This window comes from Colias philodice, chromosome 20 (assembly GCF_061535455.1).
Source record: "Colias philodice isolate Cphi_HAF_F1 chromosome 20, ilColPhil1 Martin Lab GWU primary, whole genome shotgun sequence".
NCBI lineage: Eukaryota > Metazoa > Arthropoda > Insecta > Lepidoptera > Pieridae > Colias > Colias philodice.
The window spans coordinates 2,621,921-2,643,483 of NC_143105.1; the positions used below are offsets into that span (position 1 = coordinate 2,621,921).

General features: G+C 32.4%; 1 long non-coding RNA gene across 1 annotated transcript in view; it reads right to left on the minus strand.

Moving 5' to 3' along the window:
* LOC149479319 (uncharacterized) overlaps positions 1–21,563 on the minus strand; it is a 267,645-nt gene continuing 246,082 nt past the window's right edge. Inside the window, exon 2 of the long non-coding RNA XR_016317212.1 lies at positions 1–498. This is a non-coding gene — a long non-coding RNA (uncharacterized LOC149479319). The remainder of the gene's footprint in view (positions 499–21,563) is intronic.

Genomic DNA, 21,563 nt, shown 5'->3' on the forward strand with positions numbered 1-21,563 from the left:
TGTGCGGGGATTGCTAATCCTGAAACCGATCTAGACCGACATAACGTTGTTATCACGAATATGATTCATGGACCGTGTGACACCATCAACCACCAATCACCATGCATGGTTGACAGTGAGTGTACCAAAAGGTATCCACGAAAATTGATGGCAGAGACCATCACAGGCAACGATGGTTACCCACTGTATCAGCGTCGATCGCCCAATGATAATGGTAAAATTATTATCACAACTAAAGTGAAACGAAACGATGGCGTGATCGATAACAGTTAAAGAATGAAAAGAGTTAATCCATGCTGCACAAATTATTAAAATTCAGTCATTTTTCTCTGAGACGTGTTTGAAGTAATAAAATAAAATACTATTACATATCAATCCATATAAATATTTATTTTGTATCATTGTATTACGTTCATCAAAGCCTAAATTAGTTCAGCTAAGAGGTAACACAACATTCATTGACAGGGCGGTACAAAGTTCGCCGGGACAGCTAGTTTACTATAGATACGTCGAAATTTTCTATATAGAATGCACTTATAATTTATAGAGAATCTAGTTCGTCAAATTAATGTAATATTATGGTTTCCACTTAGTACCTTATACTTAATCGTTTCACTACGGGATGGATACTAAATATTATTGATATAAGTGATATGAGTAAAGTGCCAAATTTATTTTAACTAGAAAATAGTAAAAAGAAAATACAATACTTCCTGATGAAGCGTAAGAAAAATTGAATTACCTTACAAATATTTGAGTAATATTTCTTTATTTGTAAGATTTTTGGCACTCAATAGAATCGAATCACAAAGGTCTCCAATCAAGGAAAAACAACAGTTGTATCGCGTTTCCAAGAAAATTGCAATATGATATGTATGTGTTTTGCTATTGATATTAGGATCCATATTCATTATTTAGTTAAACAATATTACATTTATTAAATAAGAAATCTTCTACTTTGCTCACAATAAGCTAGGTATCAGTATTTTCTTCTTGAATAAAAATTATTCACTTTATTACACATTCGTCAAGACAAGAGCGCGACCAATTATAATTTCATTACGTACCTAATCTTTTTAAGTTTACTTCATTCCTTAGCACTATAGATGCAATTTAAATAATTAAAAAAAATAATATCCTAGCTCACTTACTATACGCAAACACAAAAATGGTATCATGAAAACAATATAACGTATAGAAAGGGGGCTAGAGAGTAATATAGGAGACTTTTGACTGCGATGGAACAGCTCATTCAAGACAAATATCTCAGATATGCTGTATAAATAGCAATTAAAATGTATCGAGTCTTTATCTCAACACACATACAAATTAAATAAAACATAAAAAAATGTTAGATTACTATAAAATATCGATTTAAAGCATAAAGCATTCACACAATCGTTCAATCAACGTGAGCCAAAGCTCAATACAGGCTAATTTAATGTGAAACCGTTATGAATTATTCAAATCTGCTTCATTCAGTTATTTACCGTGTATAATTTACTTGGTGATATAATTTCGATTCCACTTTTGGGAAGTGGTGTTTTTTTTATTGCAATTCAATTTGGACGTCTTATAGAAAATGGCATCATGAAAACAATCCATTGCGACGTTAAAGAAAGACAAACAGACAGACTTTCACATTCATAATATAAGTTACGATTTTACCTTACTTACAAAATCTGAAAGCATGCAATAGCTAATAAAAAATACAATGTTAAATCCTAAATTTTAAATACGATTTCACATGCACGAATAATTGTACAAATTGGACACCAATTGGACACAATATGTATAAAGTTATCAAATATTCGGACACTAATATTGTCACATTCAATAGAATTTAAACCAGACAGTATAGTTTCGCTTTAGTATTCTGGATAGTGTCCACAAAGGACGAAATTTTGATTAACGTTATTAGTTATATAGTCCGTCTAGAATTCGATTTCAAGTTCTGTGAATGTCTTAATGAAGTTATAATTTGGGTTAAATTGGGTCTTAATACTGTACATAGAAAATGATACTCAAGGGATTCCATTATAAGAAAGAAAACTGCATTCAAAGATTTCCGAAAACTCGCTTACAACATCGACCAACGCTCCGTACTTTTATTGTCTCGATCGTTAGATTATAAGGATAAAATCTCTGTAACAAACTTGATAAAATAAATGTAGGTTGGTAATAAAATCGTTAGTTGGAAGCTCATGTCGGTAATAAGGTTTAGCTATTACAAAATTTTAAAAGGATAGAAGGAACTGAAAAAAGGAAGTGGAATCTTAATCGTAAAATTGCTATAAACTAAAATAAGGTGATATTCTGCAAGAACACTAAGAAATAACAATAAATAAATATTTTTTTGTTTGATAATGCTATAAAAAGTCAGCCTGAAAGAATAATTCTGAACAATGTGATATCAATATTCTGATGTAATTAAAACGTGTATATTATTTTTTTATTTTATGTTTTCCATTGAAATGTTCCAGAAACACATAACAACAGTATCAGAACAGACGAACATAATATTTTTATGACATGACCATAAAGTTAAACGGAGAAACGATTGTTAAAATATATATACCATTTGTCATTTTATTAGCTTCATGAAAATCTAGGAAGATAATTTTATATTTTCAGCCTATATATGTAGTACGAACAATGATAATAATTTTCTGCAGCTATTTTAGAAATGTTTTTCTAACATAAATGTTTGGAGCACGTGGTCGGAATGTTTTGTAGTTGTGATTTATTATTTACTGGGTTTTTATTAGGGTTGGTAAAAGCAATGTTGCGTTGTAAATTTGTTGGTACTGTTCGATGCAAGAAATGATTTTTACAATAACAAACATTATGCATGTACAATAAAATAGTCTTAAGTTGTTGTTAGCTGTTACAAAGTTAAAGAGGTAGCTTAAGTTAGTAAAGTAAGTTAAGTTGAAGGTGTTGAATTTAACGTTTGATGTTTATTCCGTGTACTGTAACATTTTATAGATTTTGTAGAGGTATTTTAAAGTATTTTAAGGGGTTATCTATAGTTTATAAGGCCAAACAAGCAATCATCTTACCCCATGTTAATTTTATTGCCAAAAGCCGCTTAAGGGTTTATAGTTATTTTGAAAGTAGTATAGATTAGGATAGTGTATATTCTGGTCCCTACACTTACTGTATGGCAAGATATTATGGGAAAAAAGAGACTGAGCGTGAAATTATCAATTTAGAAATGTACTTTTATATATTCTTCAACTCAATCAGTTTTGGAGACAAAAAAATCAAGGCCACTTCGGCGCTTAAAGTTGCAAATTGTATTTTTCTTTTGAGACCAACCCCCCTAGTCAAGTGGCTTTCTGTTAGCGTAGCGTTCAATAGATTATCTACAGCTTACATCAATCTCATACATTTGTAGTCTATTCTATTGAACGCTACGCTAACAGAAAGCCACTTGACTAGGGGGGCAAGACAGCCAGTAATATCAAAACGAAGGTACGTAATTATGAAAACAATTCATACATCAATAATATTACTATGATGGTAATTTTACCAATATGCCTGAAATCCCTAATATTTGAACGAAAAATGCGATAAATCTACACCAGCGTGCATTTGGCAAAAGTAGTAACAATTAATCTGAACTAAATGGGCGAGTAGTCCTTGGAAGGTAGCCAATGTACCGCACTTGTGATTGCACATACATGTGAAATGCTGAGTTGTTCCTGTTTAGAAATTCTGGATATACTTCAAGTGGAATCCCTCTGAGCCCTCGCTTTGCTCACATGTTGACAATTAGCAATGTGGGTTCACGAAGTGATGGACTTCTGTCCTGAATAAGCTACTCAGTTCGGATCTGGGTATTTTATTAGATTTCCAAAAATTTAACAGTTATTATCCTAATCGTAATGAGAACCAACAATCATATAAATCAGTACAACAGTTTTTAAGTTATAAGTAGTGTTCCGTCTTTTATTGGAAAAATAAAACGGGAGAAGATAAATATGGCTGAAACAAAAAGTAATGTTGCAAAGCCAGCTTTGGGCAGGGCTGCCTTGCACAAAATTATTCTTTATTTTTTTTTGTGCAAAGTACATAGCTGTAAGTATTTACTTTATCATTAATGACAAAAATATACAAAGAAACAACGCGGAATAATTCGAAGGAGTTTTTTTACGATAAAAATAATACTTTATCCAACAAATGAATTATTGTGAATATGCACCCAGAAAGATTTATTTCATTAAATAAACAAGATCAATCTCAACTCAAATTCAATATAAATCTAACACTATTACAAAAACACTAGATAGAAACTTGTTGAATCAATAACCAACTTAACGTAAGATAAGATAAAGTTTTATTTACGCTAACCCGAAATCCTAGAATAACAATTCTGTTTCAGCGAAACTGTATTATCCATACAGACCCTTTATGAAACTAATGTTCTGCCAGATAAATTATTTGCTAACCAAGGGTGTGGTCACACAGAAGTCTGCGGTGAACCCTTACCTGAGTTAAAGCTGTGATTGTGTTTAACAATATTTAAATGTTCAGTTTGATAAACCGAAATTGGGGTATGGATCGGATGGGTGTGCTATTTAAATTTTGCCCCGTCAATTTACTGTTGAAAACGTCTAGAGGATTTACAATTAAATATCGTATCTACAATGTATAATTAAGTAACGACATATAGGATAGTAACATAAAACTGAAAACCAAAGAATGGAACGTGAAACTCTGTGTCATCATCAACCTCCACATAAATAGAATAAGAATTAACATAGGAAGAAGGTTGCATCCTACAGTGAATTTATTCTGATCAAGAAGGACTAGATGATTTATTTTTTAAACTAGCTCTGCTACATATATTTTATTTATTATTTATTTATTTAACACTTTATTGTGCAATAAACCAGATACATAAAATAACAGTTTACAATAAACAAAAGCACAAAGGGCGGCCTTATCACTATGCAGTGATTTCTGCCAGGCAACCACGGGCAGAAGGCAAAGAAGCGAGATAATAAATTGAGAAACAGAAGAAAAAAAATTATTGGATTGAGTAGAAGTAATTATATAATACAATATTTTTTTTTTTTATATGAAATCAATCAAAAGTTTAATATTAAATAGGATTAAGTCGTATTAACTAGTGGTTTAGATACTTGACAGTTGATGCATTTGGTATTTTGAGAGCACTCCGTGCAAATTCAATTTAATTGGGGAATATTTTGGGACCTTTAATTTGCAACTCCATGAAATAATTTTTAGTTAGTTACAAACGTTGCTATTTTACGTATAAACACAATAGAAATCAAAATATTATTGTTGTAATCTATATTTTTTTATTGTTTTTCTTAATATTTGTTTAATGATGATTTAAAAATACTCCATTTATTTAGCTTTCTACTACATAATTCTATTTGAATTTCGACTTATCTCCTACTATTTTGATAGAACATTTTATGATGTTTCATTTTCTGAATTATATTTTATCGGGTAGGTAACCATAAGTAATAAGAAGTCTAACATCAGATCTAGTCATTCTAAATACTTACCTACACAACGATTTTTTATCTCTCAAAAATTTTCATGAAATCCTAACAAAGATCAAATCTTTACAATCCTATGACTACTCCGTGCCATGTATTTTCCCTTATCCCTTGACTTACAACTGCCTTTGATTACTCAATCACAGGATGACAGGAGAACCAACTAGCCTAGTTTTGTGACGTGTATTCTTATTCAAATTAAGGTTCACTTTACGACAAGGTATAACAAAGTTAGTGGGCGGGAAAATGTGATAATTTACGGCTTTATGTTAATATGGATTTTATGGAAGACGGTCACTTGAAGGTAACGACTTAGGTTTATATAGGGTACCTGTACATAATAAACACGCATAAACCGTCTTGTTGAATTTATTAATACCATCTGTGTAAGGATTGTTCTATGTCCATTAATTTAAAGTACTACAATCTTGTAGAACATAGTGATTTTTAAAATAAAATAGTTTTCTGAATCTATCGATGTTTTATTTCGTTCTTCGTGTATTAAAGTTACCGCTACTTGCTTGGTTTTGCGGAAGGTTTATTTCGTTTTTCGTATATTAAATTGATTGCTCCTTGCTTGGTTTTGGTTCATATAGAATAAAAAGTATATACATAATATGTATATACTTTTTATGTCTGTATCTAGGTATAATTTAATGTATTTTTAAGCTTTATATTATGCTGTAAAATTCATATGATTATCGGTTTTATTAATGCAAATACTGCTACTAAATTATAGTTTTGGTGCTTTACGTAATTAAGCTATAAAATCACTATTCGCTATGTTTGTTTAACAATGATAACGTCAAATTACAATAGAATAGACCGGCTTTGTTTTGCTAAAATCGGCGTGCAAATATTATCAATGTACACAGTTGAAATTTGATATTAGAAAGCATGATTTATTAATAGATGTCAATAATACAGTTTCCATTTAATTTATATCGTGAATGAGCTAAGTTTTGAATTAATTGTGATAACTTTAGTGTATTAGTTTTAATAATTTCCTCGTGATTAATGGAGAAGTATATTTTTTCAGGTTATTATTGAACTTTCATGAAAAAGCTTACGAATTTAAAGATCATCGTAATTTCGTTTGAGTTTTTTTTTTCAATTTATGCAGGAAGATATGGATAGAAGGGAAGAACAGCTCGGCTCAGACATTCTAATAATAGAATTAAAAAAAAAACACACACACAAATATTAAATTACAACCATGTAACCATACAAAAGACAGTCACAGATTAAAAAAAAATGTGTGCGTGTACTAGAGTACACACGTAAGAAGTGAAACTTCTTTATGTCCTTATTTTTCAAAAAATAATTTACTATATACAATATTAAAGAAATACGTTAGTCACACGCTCGTCGCTACCTACTTAAATATTTACACCGGCCGCTGCTGCAACTCGCTCGCTTCGCTCGCTCGGCTCGTGCGTTAGTTCAAAAGTTAACCTAAGATGCTCGTCGCTTCGCTCCTCGCTACCTATTTACATATTTACACCGGCTGCTGCTGCAACTCGCTCGCTTCGCTTGCTCGGCTCGTGCGGTAGTTCAAAAGTTAACCTAAGATGCTCGTCGCTTCGCTCCTCGCTACCTATTTAAATATTTACACCGGCCGCTGCTGCAACTCGCTCGCTTCGCTCGCTCGGCTCGTGCGGTAGTTCAAAAGTTAACCTAAGATGCTCGTCGCTTCGCTCCTCGCTACCTATTTAAATATTTACACTGGCCGCTGCTGCAACTCGCTCGCTTCGCTCGCTCGGCTCGTGCGGTACGGTAGTTCAAAAGTTAACCTAAGATGCTCGTCGCTTCGCTCCTCGCTACCTATTTGAATATTTACGCCGGCCACTGCCGTTTTCAGCTTAAGGATTTCGACTTAGGCAGATTTTGATTGGACAGAGAGTTTGAGGTTTATTCTTATAAATTTTGAATTCATAAAATTATAATTGAACACCTGACACCAATCAAGCAAACACGTGTTTACGTGAGTCATAGATTTATTATCGTATACTCCTAAAATGTTTTCTAAGAAACAATAGTGTACTTACATTGTCGGCACGTTCTTAAAGTCGATAACTTATTTTTGTTCGAACAATAGAGGTAATAAATTCCTAATGATCAAGTTGTAAAGGTTGTAAAATAAAAAATATTCTATATTAAAACGTATATATTATAATATGTGCGTCATTAATTTCTGACTGTTTCGAAATTTGGTGCAAAATAAAATAGTGTGTAAATAAAAATTGTAAAAAATCAATAAAATAAAACAATTGAGTAAAGATCTATAGGCATATTATGTATGTATTTATACAAGATATGTATATTATATATTTATACAGGGAACTTCTCAACGTGTTATCTATGAAATTATACTTTTACTCAATTGTTTAATTTTATTTACACACTGTTTTATTTTGCACCAAATCTCGAAACAGTCAGAAATTAATGACGCACATAGTACATAATATATACATATTAAGACAGAGGTTAAGCTTAAATAACTTGAAAAATAAATAACATGATCACGCCCACGTGTTGGTGTTTTAAAAAATTCAATCAAAAACTGAGGTTAACTTTAAATACAATTTTAGAAAAATAAATACCACAATCAACATTCAAGTATTAGAAAAAATTGATACCATAATTCCACCCACGTGTTAGTGTATTGAAAAATACAATCAAAAAGTGAGGTTAATCATAAATAACTTAGAAAAATAAATACCATTATTACACCTAAGTATTAGAAAAATAGATATAATTACTTATTTACTTTTTTTAGAAATTCACTGGAATTAGAATTAAAACAAACCCTTTGATTTTGCTGATCACTTTAATATAACATGTATATAGTCACGAGTACGGCGTAACGCAAAAATGTCACGCGCGCGGCGTAACGGCAAAAATGTCTCACAAAATTTTTGTCCACCCCCGATAAAGAAGTTTCACTTCAAAAAGTACAATTTAATGTCTAACTGTTTGCTCAAATAATACAAAAACACTGGTAAAATTTTCATCAAAAAAATATGTAGGTACCATAAAGTTAGGTTCGAACATGGGCTTTTTACTATGTTTATTCCAAATTCCAATAAGATGACTTCCGCATTTATAGCATTACGGATTCAAGATTAAAATGTGTAATATGGACAATGCCAGAACGATCTGCTAGTGCAACAATATCTCCAAGATAATCGACTTCAAGTAGTTATTCTGTTTCGAACTCAAGCGAAACTAACGTCCCGGGAAACTATTCGCAAGTAATAAAATTAAGTTAGTCTGAAGTCTATGAACATAGCCGTAATTTTGTAACGGTAGTTAAACAACAAATTATACAATACAAATTTCAACATTAATGGAACAATTGCAAAACGATTCTATTGGAGTTAATGTATTTATCTATATATATATATATATAAAACTCAAAGGTGACTGCTTTTGTTATTATATTTCTTTGTGTATACATTTACTTATATTTCTAATTGAAAGTCAAACATTTATAGAATATGCAACTAGATTTATTGTAGAAGCGCTTATGAATTGTCAGGATACTTAATTTAATATGTAACAAAATGATTGACCATATTATAATAAGAATTTGTAGGAAATAGGAATGCGTGTAGCTATTTGTAAAAGCAGATGATTTTTTCTGATGATAAACTAAACCGTGGCGAACATTAGGTATGCATCTTAACTGTTTTTTGAAGTGAAACTTATTTAGGCGCATTGAGAGTAAAATTTAAATGCCGCGTCATGGCAATACCGTCACGTCATGGAGTAAGTCGAAGATTTTGGTTTCTTTGAATCTTGCCAAAGAAATTTCAATTGTGACACGTATGGCGGCACACACGCTCTTTTTTAGGGTTCCGTAGCCAAAATGGCAAAAACGGAACCCTTATAGTTTCGTCATGTCCGTCTGTCCGTCTGTCCGTCTGTCCGTCTGTCACAGCCGATTTACTCGGAAACTATAAGTACTACAGTGATGAAATTTGATGGGAATATGTGTTGTATGAACCGCTACAAAAATATGACACTAAATAGTAAAAAAAAGAATTGGGGGTGGGGCCCCCCATACATGTAACTGAGGGATGAAATTTTTTTTTTCGATGTACATACCCGTGTGGGGTATCAATGGAAAGGTCTTTTAAAATGATATAAAGTTTTCTAAAAAACATTTTTCTTAAAGTGAACGGTTTTTGAGATATCAGCTCTCAAAGTCGTAAAAAGTATGTCCCCCCCCCTCTATTTTTATAACTACGGGGTATAAAATTCTAAAAAAAATAGAGGTGATGCATGCTAATTAACTCTTTCAACGATTTTTGGTTTGATCAAAGTATCTCTTATAGTTTTTGAGATAGGTTGATTTAACTGTAATTTATTATATTTGCTGCTACGGAACCCTTTGTGCGCGAGCCCGACTCGCACTTGGCCGGTTTTTATTTTACAGAAAAACAGACATAAAAATATACGAAAAACACCACACAAATCGGCAAGATTTGATCATGATGCACAGTCAACCTATAAATGGTTATGTATATATTTTGTTAAATTGTTGAAAGACACTGTGTTGAATAGAAACTCAAGGGATTGAGATGAATGTAAGCACAACATCTCTAGAGCGAGGAACTGCGTAAATAATAAACACTCTTGATGTCAATTAACCCCAAACAAGGATTAGACAACACCCCAAGTCTGTAATATTTATGTTATGACCACAAATACAGATTAAAGATGTGGTAATGAAGTGTGTTTCTTATAGGTGTTTTATACTCATTCAAACTCAAACTCAAACTCAAACATTCATTTATTCAATTAGACTACTATTTAGTAGCACTTTCGAATCGTCATTACATGAGTATTTTTAACATTTACCACCGATTCGGAGTTTTAGAATTTTTTTATATTATTAAAAAAGTTGATAGATGTTAAGAACGAACTTCATTCCGTCCGGGTATTCTTAACTAGCTAAAACAACTGGCTCGATTTCAGACAGAGAGAGAGAGACACGCGCACGCCACACGGCTTACAACTACAGCAAAACTCGTTACAATAATTAATTCCGTCTAGCTTCATTTTGCAACGTACGATCAGGAACTTCGTTCCAAAAAATACTTATGTCATGAATCATTGTATAACAAGAGTGTATAAATATGTGCATTCTTTCTCTGTACCTATTTACAGATAATTTATGTCCCAAAAATGCCTTCTATATACGCACAAAACAATAAATGTTACTGATTTATTGACAAATCGCTTGACATTAAAACCCATGTGGGAACGTGGGACGGAATGGTATCAAAGACAAGGGTCCGATACGTGTATGGAATAGGTGTTGGACATAATAAAAAGGCTTTATAGCCGAAGGATACGTTTTGTGGTCGATCATTTGGCATGTAAAATATATGGGCCGTTACGTGATGCCGTAAATATAATTTGGAGATGGTCGACGTAGAAGGTATAGCTTAATGTTTAAGGCATATAATGTTTGAGGCATATAAATGTACTGAAATTGATTGGGATGTTACCCGACTGTGGCAGAAGGAGGGTTATGTTTTATGAGTTTCTAAAGACAACATAGTCTTTAGTATAACAGAATAGGCAAACACATCAATTGGCAAATTTATTCCGTAAAATTATATCTTTGTTTTGATTAGTTACTACGTTTATATTTATTTTTTGAATAAGTAACTACAGTATTGTAATTTGATTTTAATAATGAATATTATGTTAGAAATGACTACATTTTAGATAAAAGTCCATAAATAATATTATATCTCATAGTTAAATCGCTTATTAGTTACAGTAACGATATAAAGCAGGATTATAATAAAATTACCAGGATAACATAGAATCCAAGAGATCACTTATTGTTATTTTCACAGTTCATTGCTGAATAATATTAAAATTTGCAACATCTGCGAATGTCAACATAGGATAAAAAATTGCGGACGAAATAAGAATTAATGAGGCAGTACAATAACTCAGTTTGTCAAATTGTATGAATTTAGTATCTTATTTTCACATAAAATTAGAATAAATAATATTAAACAAGCTAAAATAATGTTTAATAAACATATATAATCTGCGAATTAAGAATATGACCAAGCGAAGTATTCTTTTGATGTATTGGTGAATATGATTGAGATTCAATTTATTTTTGGTGTGTAGGTATTATGCACTAGTGTAAACTTACAAGTAAATAACATGTTATGTACAGTATAATATTTATATAAATTAATTAATTAATTAAGTATTTTTTTAATCACTTTAAATTTGTAAACATGTATTTCATTGTATGTTATCAAAATAAATTCATCTATTTGGTTTAATTTTTATATAGGTATCATTATTAATAATAAAATAAATAGTTCATGGAAATTCACGGGATGCAAAAGATGAACTACTTATTAAAATGTTAAGTTTAGTAACTTACTACATTATTCGATCTTTTCTAGCTATTTAAAAGCACATTAAAACTTCACAAGTAAGCAACCTGTAATCTAGAAGCCATACCGCAAAATGACCGTAAATTTTATCCAGCTTTCACAACCAAGAGCATTTTGTCACAGTAAACAGAATACAAACAGTAGCGAAACTCGCTATAAAACGTTCTAAACGGTTCACTAATACACGCAGCGAGAATCTCCTTAGCGTTGTAATTCGAGGCGCATGGCTGTGTGAGTGAGCGGTTTCGAATGTTTTGTAGAGAGTTTCGCTACTGTTCATATAGTGTTTACTGTGGTTTTGCGGTCTTTAATATCTGCCATCAAAATGGCTCCTCTCGAGTAAACAGTAGTGTTATGACGCTGAGTAGACATTAATAACGTGAAATTCTCTTTTAAAATATAATAGTGCAATTTTTGTTACTTGCTTCGGCACGATTTGGGTCACGTTTGCTGATTTTCACAGTTACATTGGCATCGTTAACAGAATTTACTGTGTTGTACTGGTCGAATATATTATAGTTGTTTTTTTTTATCTGCGTTATATTTTTACAAATTTAGTCAAGTGTAATATTAGACTTTCTGGTCAACTTTTTTAAAAAGATTATCTATGCTAACGGGCTAACTCATGTTTTAAATTTGTATACCAAAGTTTGTAATGATTTTTTAAGGATATCTAGTATCACGAATGTGGGTCTGAAATAAGTAAAGTGTGTTTCACCAAGACAGAATTCAGAAGCACATAATATTATTATGTAGAAATTATAATATTGAATTCATTCAATTCCTTATCTTCCATATAACCAAAAACGAAGTTTCAAATTCATATTTTATTTATTTATTTATTTAACTCTTTAATAATTGTACAGAATTCATAGCATATTTTTCTGTGAAATACTTAGTACTAAATCCGTAATTTAACATCTTTTTGTTTCCTTTGTAGCATTTACGGTTAGTTAGTTCAGCCCATGTGTCGGTTAGGAAAGATTTTACGTGAAAATTGTACATTTTCATGTTACCGTATGCAAAACAGGTCGCCACTTGAATGTACTGAAAATGAGCAGCCGAAAGTGTTGGTTTAATAAGAAAGTTTGAACGCAAGTTTATGTATAACATTTCTTACTCTATAATTTATTTAATCCTGAAAAATTGTATGTAGTTACTGCTTTAGACGTATATTTAAGTTACGTTATTTTTTGGATTGATTTATCGATATTAAATCTAGAAAACAAAATATGTTTATAGGTTTATATGGCATCATTAAAAAACGACGCGTGGCACTCGGGGACTGCCGCGGTAAAGCTATTGCATGCTATGCCTTCAAGTCACACCTCCACGCCTGTCGGAGTGGGGAGCGTGAGGTTTTTCGTTACTAAATTTCTGGATTCGGTCCCCGCGCTCAAGGCCCGCGATAGAAGTATATAAAAAATAAATAAATAAAATAAAATAAAAAGCCCGTTTATTTCCAATCCACAAGAAAATTTGTTACAGGTAGTTTACAAACTAAAAGCTATTTTACATATTAAAATTACACTATTTTTTTAACTTAAATTTTAATCACTAATACTAATTTAATTTTTTTTCTATTTATTTTTAATTTTTGACGTTATCCAGTATCAGTTCCATTGATTGGAACCCCTTCTCGGGTATAGGCCTCCTCCAACTTTTTCCAGGTATCTCTGTCCTTTGCCTTATAGAAGTATAAGGTATAGAAGTATATAAGAATTATGCAATAGCTTAAAAAACATCGGGAGCATAGAAAATACACACACAATAATATACATAATATCTCCTGTAAGCTCAAGATGTCTGAGCTAGTTATAGTACAAATAACATATTTATTAAAGGGACAGAGGGTTTAATTGAATCAATGAATAATTATTGGTCTCTATTTGTTCTCTTGTACAAATTCTAAGAACAAAGGAATCCATTTAATAATATTTACTTTATTTCTATAGTACACCATTTAACACAAATAAAACCATTAATATAATACTTTAAAAAAATACACTTTTTTGAAATTATTGGTTTTTCATCGACCCTTGAAATCTGTCCGTTTAAAATCGAAATCGAGTTTAAAGGAATCGTTTACTTACAAACATACAGGTAAAGCTAATAAAAGCGTGTTAAAAATTCTTTTTTAATTTGAGTAAATTATTCCAACTAAATATGAAACAAAGTTTACATTTTCAAACTCACAAATAAAATTTATTTGATTTAACTGGCAACCTTGCTTGAAAAATACAATTGAACAATTTCTTTTAAATCTTTATTCCGTTCTAAACAACGCACATAAGAAGCAAGTTAAGCCCGATAGGACGTAAAATATTTGAACCATTTCTCTTTTCTTTCATCCTCTTAACCTGAGAATTACTTCAGTTCGCTACAAATGGCGAACAGCAAGGTTGCCGTAAATACGTTTGTGATTTTCTATTTTAAATGTAGTTTTTTGTTTGTGACTGTACCAGGTACTAGGACTTTATCAGATGCTAGGAGATAATCCATACTAATATTATAAATGCGAAAGTAACTCTGTCTGTCTGTCTGTTACTCAATCACGCCTAAACTACTGAACCAATTTGCATGAAATTTGGTATGGAGATATTTTAATACCCCATTGACCACCGAGCGCCCCGATCGGGGCGCGACACAATAGATTATCAGCTATTGTGTCTGTGATTCCGGGGACTGATGGAATACCCGAGAAAGGACATAGGCTACATTTTATTGCGAAATATGTACCACGGGCGAAGCCGGGGCGGACCACTAGTAATGAATATAGGAGTTTATGAGTTATATGGTAATTATTATTGGTGATATTTAAACTATAATTTTGTTTGTAGTCTAATATTGCTTGGAAGGTGCTGTATTTTATAGGAAACTTTAAGAGAATTTGTATCTATACGTGCAGAGACAAGCTATCAATCGTAGTGTTTTAGTAATTTTTTGATAAGATGTGCCTTTTTGAAAATCATATAATAAATAGTTACTTTTATGTTATGTTATGTTATGTTATGGGGAGGCAAACGAGCGGACGCACTGCCTGGTGGTAAGCAGGTTGCGTCGCCCATAGACCATAACAGAGGTTATGGTTGTTGCCTACCAGGATTAAGGGATTTGGAAGGAATTATTGAGAAAGGGGCGAGGATGGGAGGGATTAAGGATAGGGGAGGAGAGGAAGGGTAGGGGATAGGAAGGGATGTGGGCCTCCGGACCATGGTTTTTTTATGTATGCAAAATTCGTTCAAAGTTGTTTAGACGTTCTGACAAGAAAAATAGTTAATTTGAATATTAGTAATAACCATGTAATAACACATTAATATATTGTATGTATTAATAATTTTATTGCTATACTATGTGTTTAAAGTTTCAAGAATATACAATGTACTTAAGAGATTAAGTTGCCAGGTTAGGTATTATTTATATGCTAAAAGGGTGCGTTTTAAGTTACCCCGTAACTTATACCAGGGATTAAGCATTATCTAAATCGACTTGTTAATGGATATTAAGGTTTAAATGGTTACGCTTAGGCACTTTAGTAACTTCGCTTTTTAATGAATTCTGCCTAAAGTTAGCGAATAATATAACAGTCAGTTTAAAATTATTTTAGACAAAGAATTAGGATTTTCAGAATTTTACTTACGTACGTAAGTTCTTGTTGCACGAGTTTTCAATGAGATAAAGTTTTTAACGAATCGGTTAAGTAGTTTAAGAGATTAGCAGGAACAAACATATGGAGATTGGATAGGCAATATATGTGTATCCTTTAAATGTACGTGTCGCGTCATGGCAATACCGTCACGTCACGTAAGGCCACGATTTCGGTATCTTTGAATCATTTTAAAGAAGTTTCACTTCTGACACGTGTCGGCACACACGCTCTTTTATAACACACATTGTTTTAACGATTTTATAGTGATAACAAATATTAACCACTAGCGACAAAGAAGGCATTATTGCGTTGTCCAACTCGTTCCTCCAAATTAGATACCATTGGATTAACGAGCAACAATTTGCCGAAAATTACAACCATTATGAATTTAACTATGAAATGACCAGCGCAAAATATTTGGTAATATCTAATGTTGGTTTTACGGTCGAACTAACGACTTACTTACTACGGTAGATAATATTCTAACGATTTTGTTGTTTTATCTGAAAATTTACATTTTTTGAAGTAATTTAATCAATGATGTAATATTTGATGTGATCATTTTTTGCCAAGACAATCCAATGATTTCGATGTGTACAAAATAGTTTACGACCTATTTTCTCTCTATATAAATTATTAATTTATAATAAATTCGCATTTAGAAAAATGCGAATTTATTTATTTATTTATTTATTTATTCATACATTATTATTGATGATTTCTCATGGCTCGTTCAAGTATGAATACTCGACTCGATCAGAATATTTAGAACCCAAGTATATGTCAAACAGACACATAATGCTCACATAAGTCAATCTATTACAATGTATCCATCATCTAAAGTTAAGAAAAGAAAATGAAGTCTTCTAAATCCCCATTGGTTCAATTCCCTGTTCCAGTTAACAATGTGGGTTAAACGATTCTACCTTCGCGTCTTTTGAACCGAAAATTGAACGTGCTTTGAATCAAGAAACTGCTTGACTTTGTAACAATTTTTGGAAGTTAGTTCTGATACAGTTGCCTTGGAAACTATTCAGTCGTTTTAAATTGGTCACAGGAAATCAATATTCATGAATTGTAGTAATATTATATTATATAAAGACTTATATAGAAAAACAAGTGTTTATAAAATATGTTACCTAATAATAATAAAATACTTACGTGAAACTGAAAATTTTTCTTTTTCTTCATGAGCTTCAAAGTTCTATGTTTAAAATAAATAACAAATCAATAATATAATCATAGAGTAACACAAAAAAAATATCAATACTTTATCTTGGTTATTTAGCGCACAAAATAAATACAATTATAGGAGACGGTATTCTTAATAATTGAGTGATGAATACTGAGAAACCAACAAGTATTTGTTGAAGAAAATACAAACTACCCTCCATTTTATTTGTCTATATAAAAACTAATGAAAAATAACGATATGTTTAAATAATTTACCGGCACCTATTTGTAAATAAATTGTCTTCTTTTGTTCAAATAATATAATTTAATTAGCTATAAGAAAATATCAATTTAAGAGTTGTCAGTTATTATATTACGTTTGAAATCTAGGTAATATTAATGTAGTTAGACGTAATAATTACTCTTACTTTTAATGGTAAAGTAAAGTATAGCTATTTTTGAAGTGAAACTTCTTTATCGGGGTTGGAAAAAAATTTAGTGTAACATTTTTTCGTTACGCGCCATCTTTTTCTTATCCCTATACCACGCGTGATTCGACGTATTTCTGTAAAGTTGCATATGGTAAATTATTTTTTGAAAAATAAGGTCATAAAGAAGTTTCACTTCTTACGTGTGTACACTAGTACACTCACACATTTTTATTTTTTTATTTATTACAAAAGCAAGATTCACTGAGACATTAAAACACTGTTTGTAGCTCAGAGGAATATTTGTAGTTTCTATAGTTTTCACAGAACATAGATAAGATGTATGAAATTGATTCTATTGCGGAATTGTGATTAATAAATAAAAAATCCCTTAATTAAGAGTACCAACTGTATTATGTAAAATTGTTTTGTATTTTATAAAAATGTTATACGAAGACGAATTAAGACAATAGACTAGCAAACCGCTTAGCTAAGAGACAGCTTAAACTGCTGTCATTGACGGCCTTTTTAACACTTTGAGGTTCGTAGACGAAACGAAATATTATCAAATAAATTAAACAAAACATATCCAGACATTGTGAACGTTCCCAATACATTCATCATTGTATAGAAGACGTTATCTCATAAACAAAAACTATTTAACCAGTCACATAAAACCAAACAAGAAAGCTCAAACATTTCCCCAACGTACAATCCTTACGAACCGCGCCAAACAAGTATTTTGCCATAACTGGTAATTAAGTTTGATTCACTTTACATCTGACGTCACTTCGTGGTAATTAGCTATCAAAGTTTGGGCCAAATTGGCGTACCCTATAAGTGCTGTGTTGCAGCCAACTTTGAATAGTGGCTGATAACCAAATTAGTTCACATTTCTGTTCAAACCTTTTGCTGAGGTTGATAATTATAGGGTTTAAGCTTTTATAAACAATATTAAATTGAAGGGTTATGGTCAGTGTTATTGCTACTACTATCGTTGCTTGCAGTCTTTTTGCGATAAGTAGCATAAATAATACTTACTGTAATATAAGGTAATCAATCTATCAAGCTCTCAACGCGCCCAAGAAGTTTCATATTTCAAATTTATGTATATTTAAAATATAATATATCTAGTATTCAGTACATAATATATATACTATTAAATATAGGAGAGCAAAAAATTCATTCACCGCTGAAAACGTTAAGAAGGTATGTAAAAACAGTAACTTTCGTATTTATAACATTAATTATTGGAAAAAATTAACGGTAAGCGTGAGAGAAATTATAACTCTTTTAAACTATATGTGGATAGACATAAATTAGATATATTTATGAATAGTGACATCTGGCCGGAAGGCATTTCTTTTAGACGATTTGTATTGATTAAAAATTTAAGTAGACACGGATTTGAAGATAGTAATAAAAAAATAAGTTATGGATAATCAAGTATGTACATTTGTCAGTTTTAATTGTAAATCTGTTAAAAGATCAATAGATAATGTCAGAGAATTATGTTCATCTTCAGATATTTTAGCGCTCCAGGAAACATGGCTTCTCCCGTACGATCTTCCTTTTCTCGGAACCATAAGTAAACATTTTGAGTACACTGGAAAGTCAGCCGTAGATTTATCTCAGGGGTTATTGAGGGGGAGACCGTATGGTGGAGTTGCCATATTATGGAGAAAAGGTATTTTTAAATCAGTAAAGACCATTGATTGTTCAAGCTCAAGAATAAGTGCCATAAAAGCCAGTTTGTATGATAATTCTGATATCATTGTGTTTAGTATTTACATGCCAACAGATGCAATGGAGAATTTGTTTGAATTTACGAATTGTTTGAGTGAGATTAAAGCTATAATTGAAAGTAATAACGTTGAAAACATTTATATGTTAGGTGATTTTAATTCTCATCCTAATCAACCCTTCTGGAACGAACTTGTTGATTTTTGTTCGGATGAATCCTGGGTTTGTGCTGATGTACAAAAACTGGGTTTAAATTCAAACATTTTCACCTATAAAAGTGATATTAATGGCAGTTTGAGATGGTTGGACCATTGTATTGTATCACAATCGGCTTGGAAAACAGTACTTGATGTTAACGTAACTCGTGATGTCTTCTGGTCTGATCATTTACCTCTCATTGTCAGGTGCGATCTTAATTTAGTTGTCCCAAAAATAGTACCGGATGTATATGTCGGTCACAATACTACCCAATGGGGTAATAGATGTACTAGGCAAATAGATGAATATCATGAGATATGTCATAGTCAGCTTAGAAACATTTCGTTTCCAAAATCACTTGTATCTTGTAGTGGAAAAATGTGTACAAATTCTGCTCATAAATGTATACTCGACGATATGTATATCAAAATTGTTAAAGTTCTTTCCCATGCTGCAGCTGCTACTCATATGGCTAATAAAAGCTCTAAGGGTCATATAGTTGGTTGGAATAAGCACGTTCGTAGCGCGCACTGTGATGCTCGGTTGAAGTATTATACTTGGCTGTCGCATAATAAGCCGAAAGCAGGTAGGATTTATGAGGATATGTGTCTCAGCCAAAAGATATTCAGGAGTCGTCTGAGATGGTGTCAGAAGCATCAGGACACAATAAAGATGGACATGATAGCCTCTCATAGAGCAGCCAAGAATTTCTCAAAATTTTGGAAAGATTCGAACAAACTGAATATACGACCGAGCTTACCAGTGTGCGTTGCGGGCTGTAACGATGAAAAAGAAATAGCCGATATGTTTAGAAGCCACTTTAGTGTATCATCTCCGTTGGGCCCGGCGTCTCAGAGGTTCGAACCTAAGACCGGAAGTGATACGGACTTATTGCATTTCACCTCTAAACAGGTTACAGAAGCTATAAAAAGGATGGCAGGGGGCAAATCGCCAGGTCACGATTGTCTCAGCGTCGAACATCTGAGATATGCTGGAGTGCATTTACCTAGAGTTTTGTCCATGTTTTACTCTCTTTGTGTGAGCCATGCGTACTTACCTAGAGATATGACGAAAACTATAGTGGTTCCTATTATTAAAAATAAAACGGGTGATATCTCCGACCACACCAACTATAGACCTATCTCGCTCGCTACCATTATAGCGAAAATCTTGGATAGTTTGCTTAATGAGGAGCTCAGCAAAACACTAAAATTTCATGACGCACAATTTGGTTTTCAGACAGGGCTGTCTACAGAAACAGCTATTTTAAGCCTAAAGCAGACCGTAAAATATTATACGTCAAAAAATACTCCGGTGTACGCTTGCTTTCTCGATCTTTCTAAAGCTTTTGATTTAGTTTCTTATGACCTCTTATGGGAGAAGATGGAGAGAGCGGGCGTGCAACGTGAGCTTCTTCTTACTATGCAGTACTGGTATGAGAGCCAAGTGAACAACGTCAAATGGGGGAACAAGCTATCTGAGCCGTATAAGCTGCAGTGTGGTGTTAGACAGGGTGGACTGACCTCCCCAAAGCTCTTCAATTTGTATATGAATGAGCTGATTGCGGAGCTAAGCAGTAAACCAGTGGGTTGTTGGGTAGATGGTGTTAGTGTAAATAATATCAGCTACGCCGACGATATGGTGTTGCTGGGTCCTTCTGCTGGTTCTATACGGGAGCTGCTACTTTGTTGCGAGAAATATGCGGCTAGGCATGGACTCATATACAATGTGGCTAAATGTGAATACCTTATATTTAAAGCTCCTCGTAAATGCGTCAAATATGAACCCGTAATTACCCTAAATGGGAAAATACTAAAGAGGGTGTCGCAATTTAAATATCTTGGGCACTATGTTACTGAGGACCAACAAGATCAGTTAGACATTGAGCGAGAACGTAGAGCGCTGGCGGCGCGCTGTAATATGCTTGCTCACAGATTTGCTCGCTGTAGTGAGGAGGCTAAAATATCTTTATTTAAGGCGTATTGCCAAACTCTCTACACGGGCAGTCTGTGGTGCAACTATACAGATAAAGCTCTTAGGGCTATTAGAGTGCAATATAATAATGGATTTAGAATGCTGTTGCGTCTGCCGCGATATTGCTCAGCTTCGAATATGTTCGCTCAAGCGCAAACTGACAGCTTTTCCGCGCTCCTTAGAAAAAAGACTGCATCTTTGCTAAAAAGACTTCGTGGCAGCAGCAACAGCATTCTGAAAGTGTTGTGCGACAAGGTGGATTCGCCAATATTAGAACATTTCCGTGAAATTCTAATATATCATGAGTAGTATTATGTTTTTAATTTTTTTTATGTTCTTGATGTTAATGAAAAAAAAAAATATATATTTTATCTAATAAAAATTAATATAATTCATAATAAGTACTGACATATTAACTAGA